The 9,666-nt window shown below is 31.0% G+C and overlaps 1 protein-coding gene across 7 annotated transcripts in view; it reads right to left on the reverse strand.

Annotated features, from left to right (window-relative positions):
• LOC145937498 (nose resistant to fluoxetine protein 6) overlaps window positions 1-4,530 on the reverse strand; it is a 24,147-nt gene extending 19,617 nt beyond the window's left edge. For 2 of the 7 annotated variants that reach the window (XM_083040539.1, XM_083040545.1), the window contains exons 1-2: window positions 3,301-4,530; window positions 481-629 (exon numbers count right to left, since the gene is read on the reverse strand). The gene's annotated coding sequence lies outside the window, so the exon portion shown is untranslated. The remainder of the gene's footprint in view (window positions 1-480; window positions 630-3,300) is intronic. The other 5 variants (XM_083040544.1, XM_083040543.1, XM_083040542.1 and 2 more) reach the window with 5 other exon arrangements.
• Between the last annotated feature and the right edge of the window lie 5,136 nt (window positions 4,531-9,666).

The raw sequence follows: 9,666 nt of genomic DNA on the forward strand, positions 1-9,666 counted from the left end.
GATTAGAGGATCAGAGAATGAGTCTTTATTTTTGGTTATATAATTGATATTATTCAAATATTTTTTATTGTATCGAACAATCAACAATGTCACAATGAAAAAATTCTGCTTACGCATATGAGAATAACTGAATAAATAATAAACCATATTTGATTTAAAAATAGGCGCGATAGACAAGCATCGTATGATATTTGATTCTTTCGAATTTCTTTACTTTTTATTCAAATCGATTAATTCAAGATAAATATGAAATATTGTATATGATTCAATTATATAGGACTATAGGATGTTTTCGAGACGCGCAATTGAGAAATGAATTATCATCACTAAAATGATTATATCGCTTTATTAAAAAGCATTGAAGTTACATGCGTTTATTTTCGTAAAATATATATATATAAGAATATTAGAAACTATTGTATGTAAATTTCCATTTAAGCTCAATAATAATCATACAATATCGTATACAACATATCATACCTATAAAAAGATATGTACCAGTTAAATCCGAAAATTATTTCTCGAAGGCAATCGACTGTTTAGCCTTGGATGTTGGGTGTTCGACCTGTCAATCGGTTCAACTCTCGATCACCTTTAACTAAGGTCAGTGGACTTTCACCCATCTCTATCTGGAAATACGGAATTCATTATATATGTTACTTCAACGTTCGGTCTTTTAATGATTACAACATAATTTTAATGATTACGAAAATGAATATCGATATATGAATATATTTCACATGGTATAAAGAGAGATTTTTCTTTAAAAAATTTGTACATGAAATATACATAAAACTTTTCGTTGGTAATAATCAAATCCTTTATTGCTATAGGTTAATTATCTTATTTGCATTTACAAATTATACATATATATTCATGTACTCCATTTTCTTCTATATATAAAGATATAGGCTTTGGCACGATTTGAATTGACTCGCGACACGTGCTATCACTGCACTATGCATATATTTGCACAAACATCCTCTAATCGAAATGCTAACCTAATTCAAGTTGCAGAAACTTGATCATCATTGCAGAATTATGACTTTAATGTATTGCATTACATGTCATGATTTGATGTGTTAATTATATCACGAATATTAGAAAATATCAGAAATGTTATAGATTTATTTTTCGTGAAATAACATATTTTAAACGATAGATTGTATAGAATAGAATTCTAGATTAAATATTATCTATTTTTGAACATTAAAAAACTGTTATTTATAATGTAATAATTTATTTATTACAATAAGTAATTAATAAACTGAATTATTAGTTAATATTTTTTTTTATTATAATTTTTATTATATTATTAATAGATTAAAAGAATTTCTATATTTTATAATATTAATATTTGTGCAATTTTCTCAGATATACTATATATACATCAATATAATCAATATAAGCGTGTAATTTACAGCTTAAATTTTTTTTTAAAGAACAAATTGATTTTAACTAATGACAGAATTAACTTGCTAAAACTTATTTAGAAAACTTTATCAGCTCAATTCAAAGCTGATGAATATATTGCGTGAGTCTCTCGATGCATTTTTCTTGTACAAAACATTTCTAAAAGATCGAATGCATTCTACTTGTATGAATACATTCTAATTGTTCGAAAACTTTTCTAGACAAACATACGTAATCGTGAGGGACACTGGGTCGGGGACTTCCGCGAGTTGCATTCTTTAGCAACAATCTTGTTGCAACAGTATTAACAACACTCTTCGCGCACTGTCTTTCTCTTTAAAGAATAGTGCACGTTTACTTGTTGACAATGAGTGTTGTCGACAAATTTGAATCGCAATCTCCTTTACTTATCAAATTTGTTTGTGTTGTCGTATACTTTTAATTATATCGATATATGCATCATTTCGTCTATTCGATGGCTGTATCGATTTGGCAAATATTCTAGCGTTATAATCAGGGCACTCGATTTTTTATTGAATCGATAGATGTCTTCGAAAAATCTTTTTAAAATTTAAGAAAATTCTCGAGATTTTATTTTAGTTTCATTAGGTTTTTCATTTATCTTTGCTTCTGTTTTAAGAAGTATGAAATAAATTCATTATCTATAAATTATTTTAAATATAAAATTATATTTAAAATGGATCTTATAATTGAATTGTGGATTTTATTCTAAATGACATTTATGTACATATATTCAGATTAAAATTACATTTTTAGAGACTAAACACTTCAATTTTATTCAACAGACAGAGATATGTATGGGTATTAATTATAGCAGGCGCAAAAGTAATTAATCAACTATTCGCTTGGGCACACTGTGCGTAATGTGTTACAATATTAATTTGAAGCTAATGTAGCTCACAATTAGTAAATAAATCGCGCATGCAACGATCGAAATAGAGTTTGCTAAATCGCATACTATGTATTTCCATCGCAAATGAGCGCATCATAATCTTATCAAGGATCACACAATGAACTTCATTATGGTAGCGGATAATTCACTTCTTCCATCGAGATTCTTGTTATAACATATATTATTTTCGAGGTAAAGACATTAGCTTGATTGTAATATCATGTCCATTATACTATCAATTCAATTATGCCATTAGTAAGAAGTACAGGAAATTAAACAAGGATTACTCTGTGCTTTTTTTTAAATAAAGATTTTCATCCCAATTATGCGATAAACGATCGTCGTAAAAATTAAATATAAATTATAGATAATATAAAAAATACAAGAGTATATATATATATATATATATATATATATATATATTTAATTTATTACACATATTTTTAATATATCTAATATCTACTATATTTTTATATACATTTTTATATTTAAAAGATGTCGTTTTTATCATTTTGCGGAAAGATCGACATCAGAGGATTAATAATATGACACGATTGAAAACCATTTTTATTTGATCATTCTTTTAAAAAAAACATTTGAATGAAAGAGAAATACTTACTCGTCAATGTTCATGTATACATATGTATATATATATATATATAATACGAATCGATTTCCCGGCGATAAAAAAAAATAAAAATAATTAATCGAGGATTAGCGCAACGCCTTGTGTGAACTCATGACACACGTGCGATATGTCGTTTATTTAAATGAGATGTGGTCTCGCTTTGTATTGAATGTAAACGGGACGCATGTGTTGTTGAACTTCGACGACGCGTTTAATGTCCTGACCGATCTATTTTCTCGCGTCGCGTCGACAACGATAAAAAAGAGTTAACAATGGGATACTGTAAGCACACGATTACCGCAAATATGACCGCGCCGTGACTGATAGTTTATGATCTATTACTTACGAGCTCTCTTCACGAACTTTTCTTTACATTTCTATATGCGAGGCTGCAGGTGTCCTATTTCTCGAGCATTATTTTACGACGAATTTCTTGGACTTTGTTGGAGATGGCAAAGTCGCATAAACAAATCAAAATGTCTTTTGTTTCGCATTGTGATCTCTCTCACGAGTTGGTTTATTTGTGGATATATGCCAAATCTTGTTAGAGTGTTACATAAATCTTACGTAAATTCAAAAGAAATTTCTCAAGAATTTTGTATTCGAAGAGCGTGACACGTGCGTCGCTGTGTTACGTCAAATGTCAAATTTAATGCATCCGAGAGAGATACATATATATAAAATCTCTTATTATTTTTGATTCATAATAAATCAGCTGAATATTTTATAAAATAGAATTTTATCTAACGATTGAAATATTATTTTACATTAATGGTTTATAATCCAACAGGAGAAATAGTTTACGTATAAATGTTTGTTTTTTATATTAAATATAATATATTTGTTATGTTGTATTTCTCTCTCTCTCTCTTGCTTTTGATACACGCCGGTTCGGCGCTCGGCTATTTTCGGCGGCGCTCGGCAGTATTCGGCGGCTCAGCCGACAAGCGTGCGCCGCCGACCGCCAACGCTGTGACCCGTCGGCAGCCGACCGGAGCGGATCAAAGTCAGATGTTGACAATCGGGACACGATGTCGCCGTCTTTCTCGCGCGCGTCGCCGACCATTACCTCCTCCAGCAGTCGCGAGCCCGCAGTAAGTGCGCGGGCCGTCTATTACGTTCGTCGTGTTTTGACGATGACAACAACGACGACGCCGTGTTCGCCGTCCTTGTAAAATTGGAAGGGAGATTTAACTGGTGTGTTGCTCCGATTGAGGACGGCCGTGCGCGACGTTCATCCTTCGCACGTGCACGTCACCGTCGGTGTGACGAGGTATCGATTCTTTTGAGCGCGAACGGAGAAGAGAAAGGGACTTATTAGAGCAAGAGAGCGTCGTGTGCGAAAGCGTCGCTCTGCGCGGCGCCGCGTCGCGTCGCGACGCACGAAGCCTCGCTAAACGCGTAAACACACGTATTCCTCGCCGCCTGCCGGCGGCATCGCGCCGATCGCGCCGCGATAACTGGCGAGGAGACGGCGGCCCATACTACTCGTCTACAGCTGATTGTTGACGCACGATCGCAGCGATAACGCACACGGAAGAGACGCACACACACCGCAACGACAACGTCACATCTCGATGGTGAGTCTGTGAATCGACGTCGACGTCACGCGCGCGTCACGGCGCGAGTACGCACGGCTGACTCGCTCGCTCTCTCCCTTGCGCGCGTTTTCATTTATGGCCTTGGGCGACGACGACTTTGCGTAATATATAAACTGTCGGGAAAGGAAGGAAGGAAGACCGTCTTCTCTTTCTCGGATTCGGAGTTTGCAAGGTCGTTGCGTTTTCATTTTTTTCTTTTATTTATTTTTTTATTCTTTTCTTTCTTTCTTCTCCCATTCAAGGCTTCTCAATTTTTTAATATATTTTTTTTCCCCGTTCTCGTGTGAGAGCGCGAGTGCGAGACGGAAGACGAAAATCGTGACTCGAATACAAAATGCGCAATATACTAGATATGGCTTCATCCTCCCACAAAGTCCTCCCTAACGAGAAATGCATTCTCCGCGGCGATCACGATTTATTGTTTTCCAATGAAATGGACTTGGATTTCTTTGGGATCAGATTTTATCGAGAGCAAAAATTAGAAATCAAAGTTTTCCAGTAATTTGTAGCGATGATTTATCGCGCTATAGTGTCAATTTGATTAAATTTTAGATGAATATATTCATCAATAAATATTCATTAGAAGAGAAATACATAAGACGTAGATATTAAATAAACTTATTGTTAGACAATGCATCTTGATGATCTTATATAATTATATACAATATGTGATACCATTATGTGTGATCGTAACACACAAGGTGAATTAATTCAATATCTGATATATTATTTTGTGATATCAATACACTTTTTTTTTAGAATACACAGAATATTATTTTATATTTTATTGCACTTTTTTCGTTTATCTTTTCAATTATTTTCTTTATTATTGTGTTATAGTGTTATAAAAATAAGTTTTTCAATTTGATGGACTTTTGCCCAAGACATTTATGCAGAATTTATCTGCATAATCATTTTATCTTACAATTAGAATATCGATACATAATTCATTAATTTTAGAGTTTATTGAAAGAGTTGTATCCTTATATCACATTTTATCTTTCTCCAAATGTCTCCAGACATTTGATTCTCAATCCTGCTCGAACTGGAGTTTGTAATCGATCGAAATTCTTAGACTTCTGGCGTAGTTTCTATTCGCCATCTTGCTTGCAATTCTATAGCAGGAATTTTATTGTAACTTGTAATCCTTCAAGCAGTGTTCTTACATCAGAAATGCATGCTTCCCTTGATGATGCAGAACGTGTTAAATTAATAAATGAATTTTTATCTTTGCGTATAATTCTTGTTGTTTCGAAACTAAAATTATATGCATTTTTAAGAGATTGTGAGAACATCTTATGGGAAAGTAATATACATATTACAAAAAAAACTGTGTCAAAACTATATGTACATATACAATATATTAGAGATTCTATTTAATATTATACATGATACCTAACAATAAGGTTTAACAAATTGTCTTTTATCTGTGAATTTTTTTTAAGATTAATCTTTTCTTAAATCGAAAGAATTTTTTCTATTCTATACTAATATCTTTGTTACTAATCTCCGAATTAAAAATAATTAGGTAAAATTGAATATATTCTATTATTTGTTTACATTTCTAAAATTTAATTTTTGAAAAAGCTTTTTAATCACTTATATTATAATTTCAAGACTATTAATTTTTTAATATGCTTTTTCGTTTCGGAAAAGAATGGCTCCAAATTGGATTAAAAAAATGACTTGATAGTTTTGGAGCAAGGGCTTATACTTTATAATACTAAAATAATTGCTGTTTTTTTTTTCCATTTATTAGACATATCGAAATGCAAGTATGACATAGTGGTTGAGAAATCAGAAGGGAAACCTTTTCTAATTCATTTTAAGATGTCAATCAGATCTATATTGCAGGCTTGATTGGTTGATTATTTTGCAAAGATTAAATTACGTGAACGTATATATGTCGAGGTCAAACAACTAAATGCGTAAAATATTTTGACTATCGATGAATTTCATCATATGATCGAAATTTATGTGACCGAATTTTTATTTTTATAAATTAGCTTGTAAAACAATTTAAAATAAGTTAGAATTTTTTTAAATTTCGCGGTCAATATATTTTACAGTCTTTTCCATTTTTTCCCATGATTTTACAATATACCTATGTATACAATTATTATAATTTCCATAGAAATCATGATATATGCAGAATGTTGCTTATCATGTTTTGTCATTATTATGCGAGTAATTAAGAGAGATTTTCATCTCAATTTGCTGAACTTTTAATAGATTGAATAAATAGATGACAGAATACGTTAACTAAAGCTTTGACCAAAATGCCAAAAATAACATTTGTTTCAAAAATACTCGCGCGTGACACAATCGATATATACTAGTCCTAAATACTCCAGTTTCCCGAGATTAGATCTTATTATCTAAAGTAAGTTTTCTCATTTTATCTCTCTCTCGCTTTGTCAGAGTATCGATTAACAACTGAAACGCAAGTACATGTTATGCGGATAATAACGAAGATTCCGAGAAGTCAAAGAGGAAGGAATTGATTATTCCGGTGACATAGATTGCAATTATCTCCCTGCTTGTGAATTGCTATTAGTAGTCGAAATTGAAGCTCTTCTCCTCGGTTTGATCTCTCACAGATTATATAACCGAATAAATAAAATTTACTTCGCATCAAAATAGTACAGTATTAAAGTTGGTATTATAATAGCACAGAAAATTCTCGTTTATATATATCGTGAGATATTTTGATACAAAATTTTTCTATTTTATACCAGATGGAGGACTAACTAGCTTTGCCGTGATATAACGACGGATAATATTGATCTAAAACAACACTATTATGGTATTCGATCGAATTTCACATATATTATTACGTACATCTATTTATAGAATATCACTCGTGATATTATGTTATTTCGCAGAATATTATCTGAAATAATTTAACATCACGATGAATTAAATACAGTTAAAAAGCTTATAATTAAGAAAGAAAAATTACATACATTTTATTGCAATTAATAATAAGTAGTAAAGTTTTCCCCAAAAATAAAAAAGTATGCATATAATCCTAAATAATTATATACAATATCGTATGTAATTTAAAATTGTTCAACATTGTATTAGCACATTCTTTTACCAACATAGAGTTTATAAGAAACTCTCTTATTAACGCGAATTAAAAATAAATCTGCTAATTAAATTAATTTGATATAAAAAATGTAAAAAATTAAGTCACTCTGTATTATTGTTACATTACTTATAAATAGTAATACGTATTAGCGATTATAAATGACTTCACTTTTCACCTACGCACTAAGGTTTCAATTAGTACAAAAGGGTTTTCTTCGTTACGTGACTTTACATATACGATTCGTAAATAAAGGGTCGATTCGCCAATTACCTATACAACGGTTCTCTTTCGAGTGACGACACTTTGTGCTTGCGCTCTGTGCTCCCTCGTCGCGAAGAAAATACGTATATATCACTCGAAGGACCTACCTGACCCGCTAAAAATACTTCGATATACTTGCGTCTTTCTTTACATTTGTTCGAATGATAGACCTTGTTTCGAAAATGTAGGGAAATGAAGAAATGTTAAAAGACATTTCGTATCAAAATCGATGGTAATTAAAATAATTAAAATTAATTTGAAAAATAAGCTTTTGGATTTTTTTTATTATTGTGTTGAAGCTCTAAATTTTAATTCGTCTCTGAAATTATATCGAATTATGATGTCAAATGCGGAAAATCACATGCATTTGTAGTATACATTGAAATATACATGAAACAATAAAAAAATTATAAAACTGATAAATATCAATAATTAATTTTTAGCTCTTAAATAAAATGCTTTGTACGCGTTATTCGAAAAAAAGCTTATTTTTTTCTGAATATATTGTGAGAAAAAATTAAGACTTAATCGTCGCTTTTTTCTATTTTCTTTTTTCTACATTATATCCGAGGGCTAAACCGCTGACCAAAATTGTGTACACCAATGCCTACTAATGCCCAATTATTGGGCATTACTGTATCCTAGTAATGCGTAATAATGCCTAACTTAACCTAACCCTAACCGCTTATAATAAACATGAAAATTTCTCTAAATTTCAAGTATAAAAAATATATTATTTATGAGGCGCATTGGACGAAAAGCTCGAACAAAACAATTTCTGTTCTAAAAAAATAATAATGACGTTAATTAATAGCTAATAAAACCCGGCTAGTAATGCCCATTAATGTATACCAATGCCCACCAATGCCCACTAATGCCCACTAATTCCCCAAATCTGTACACCGCAATGCCCTCAGCGGTTTACCCCTCAATTATATCTAATGATTCTGCTATGATTAGATCTTAATTTGGTTTTGTATCGGTGATTAAATAAGACATGCAATATCAACGACATTGATGCATATACATATACCGTAGATGCACGTGTAATTCTTTATTCTAGCAGATTGTTTTATTGTGATAAATTTTCACTGCAAGCATATATATATTTTTTTGCTTCATCGCCGAATTTTTCCAGATGTCGTTAGAGGCAGTAAATTTATATGGAAACCAATGCGATTAAAATTTCAGATTTGCATTTAATCTCCCTAACAATACCGCAAAGTAATTTTAGAGATATTTCTGAATCTTTTTTTTAAAACAATATTTTATGTGTAAAATAAAAAAAAATATTTTAGGTTTTATCATTTTTCTGTTCGGAATTTTATTTTTATCAAAATTTAAATTTCGTAATAATATAGATATTTTATCCATAAATAATTAAAAATCTACGTGATTATATAAGATTTACTGAAATATAAAAGCGAAATTTTTCGCACAAATATCTTTAATGTATTTTTTATCATTGTCACTGTGGTATAATAAGTATTTAGATATCGGAAATACCACTATTTGTTTATGTAAGCAAATACTTGTTATAAATTGAAAGCGGAAGTTTGATTTGCGTCACCGGTTTTTCCGGTGATGCGCTGTCTTCTTTCTTTTTTAGGTAATTCTTAGAATTAGGCTTCTTCTTTAGGATATAGTGTATATTTAATTAGTTGAATATAGAACGCGCGAAGATACATTCGCGTACGCAAAATTCTCAATATATTGTACAATAGTTTTAAATTGTGCGTATATTAATCCGTAAATA

The sequence above is a fragment of the Prenolepis imparis genome, unplaced genomic scaffold (genome assembly GCF_030444845.1).
Source record: "Prenolepis imparis isolate NDT839.2.m4 unplaced genomic scaffold, iyPreImpa1.0 SCAF_6, whole genome shotgun sequence".
Classification (NCBI taxonomy): domain Eukaryota; kingdom Metazoa; phylum Arthropoda; class Insecta; order Hymenoptera; family Formicidae; genus Prenolepis; species Prenolepis imparis.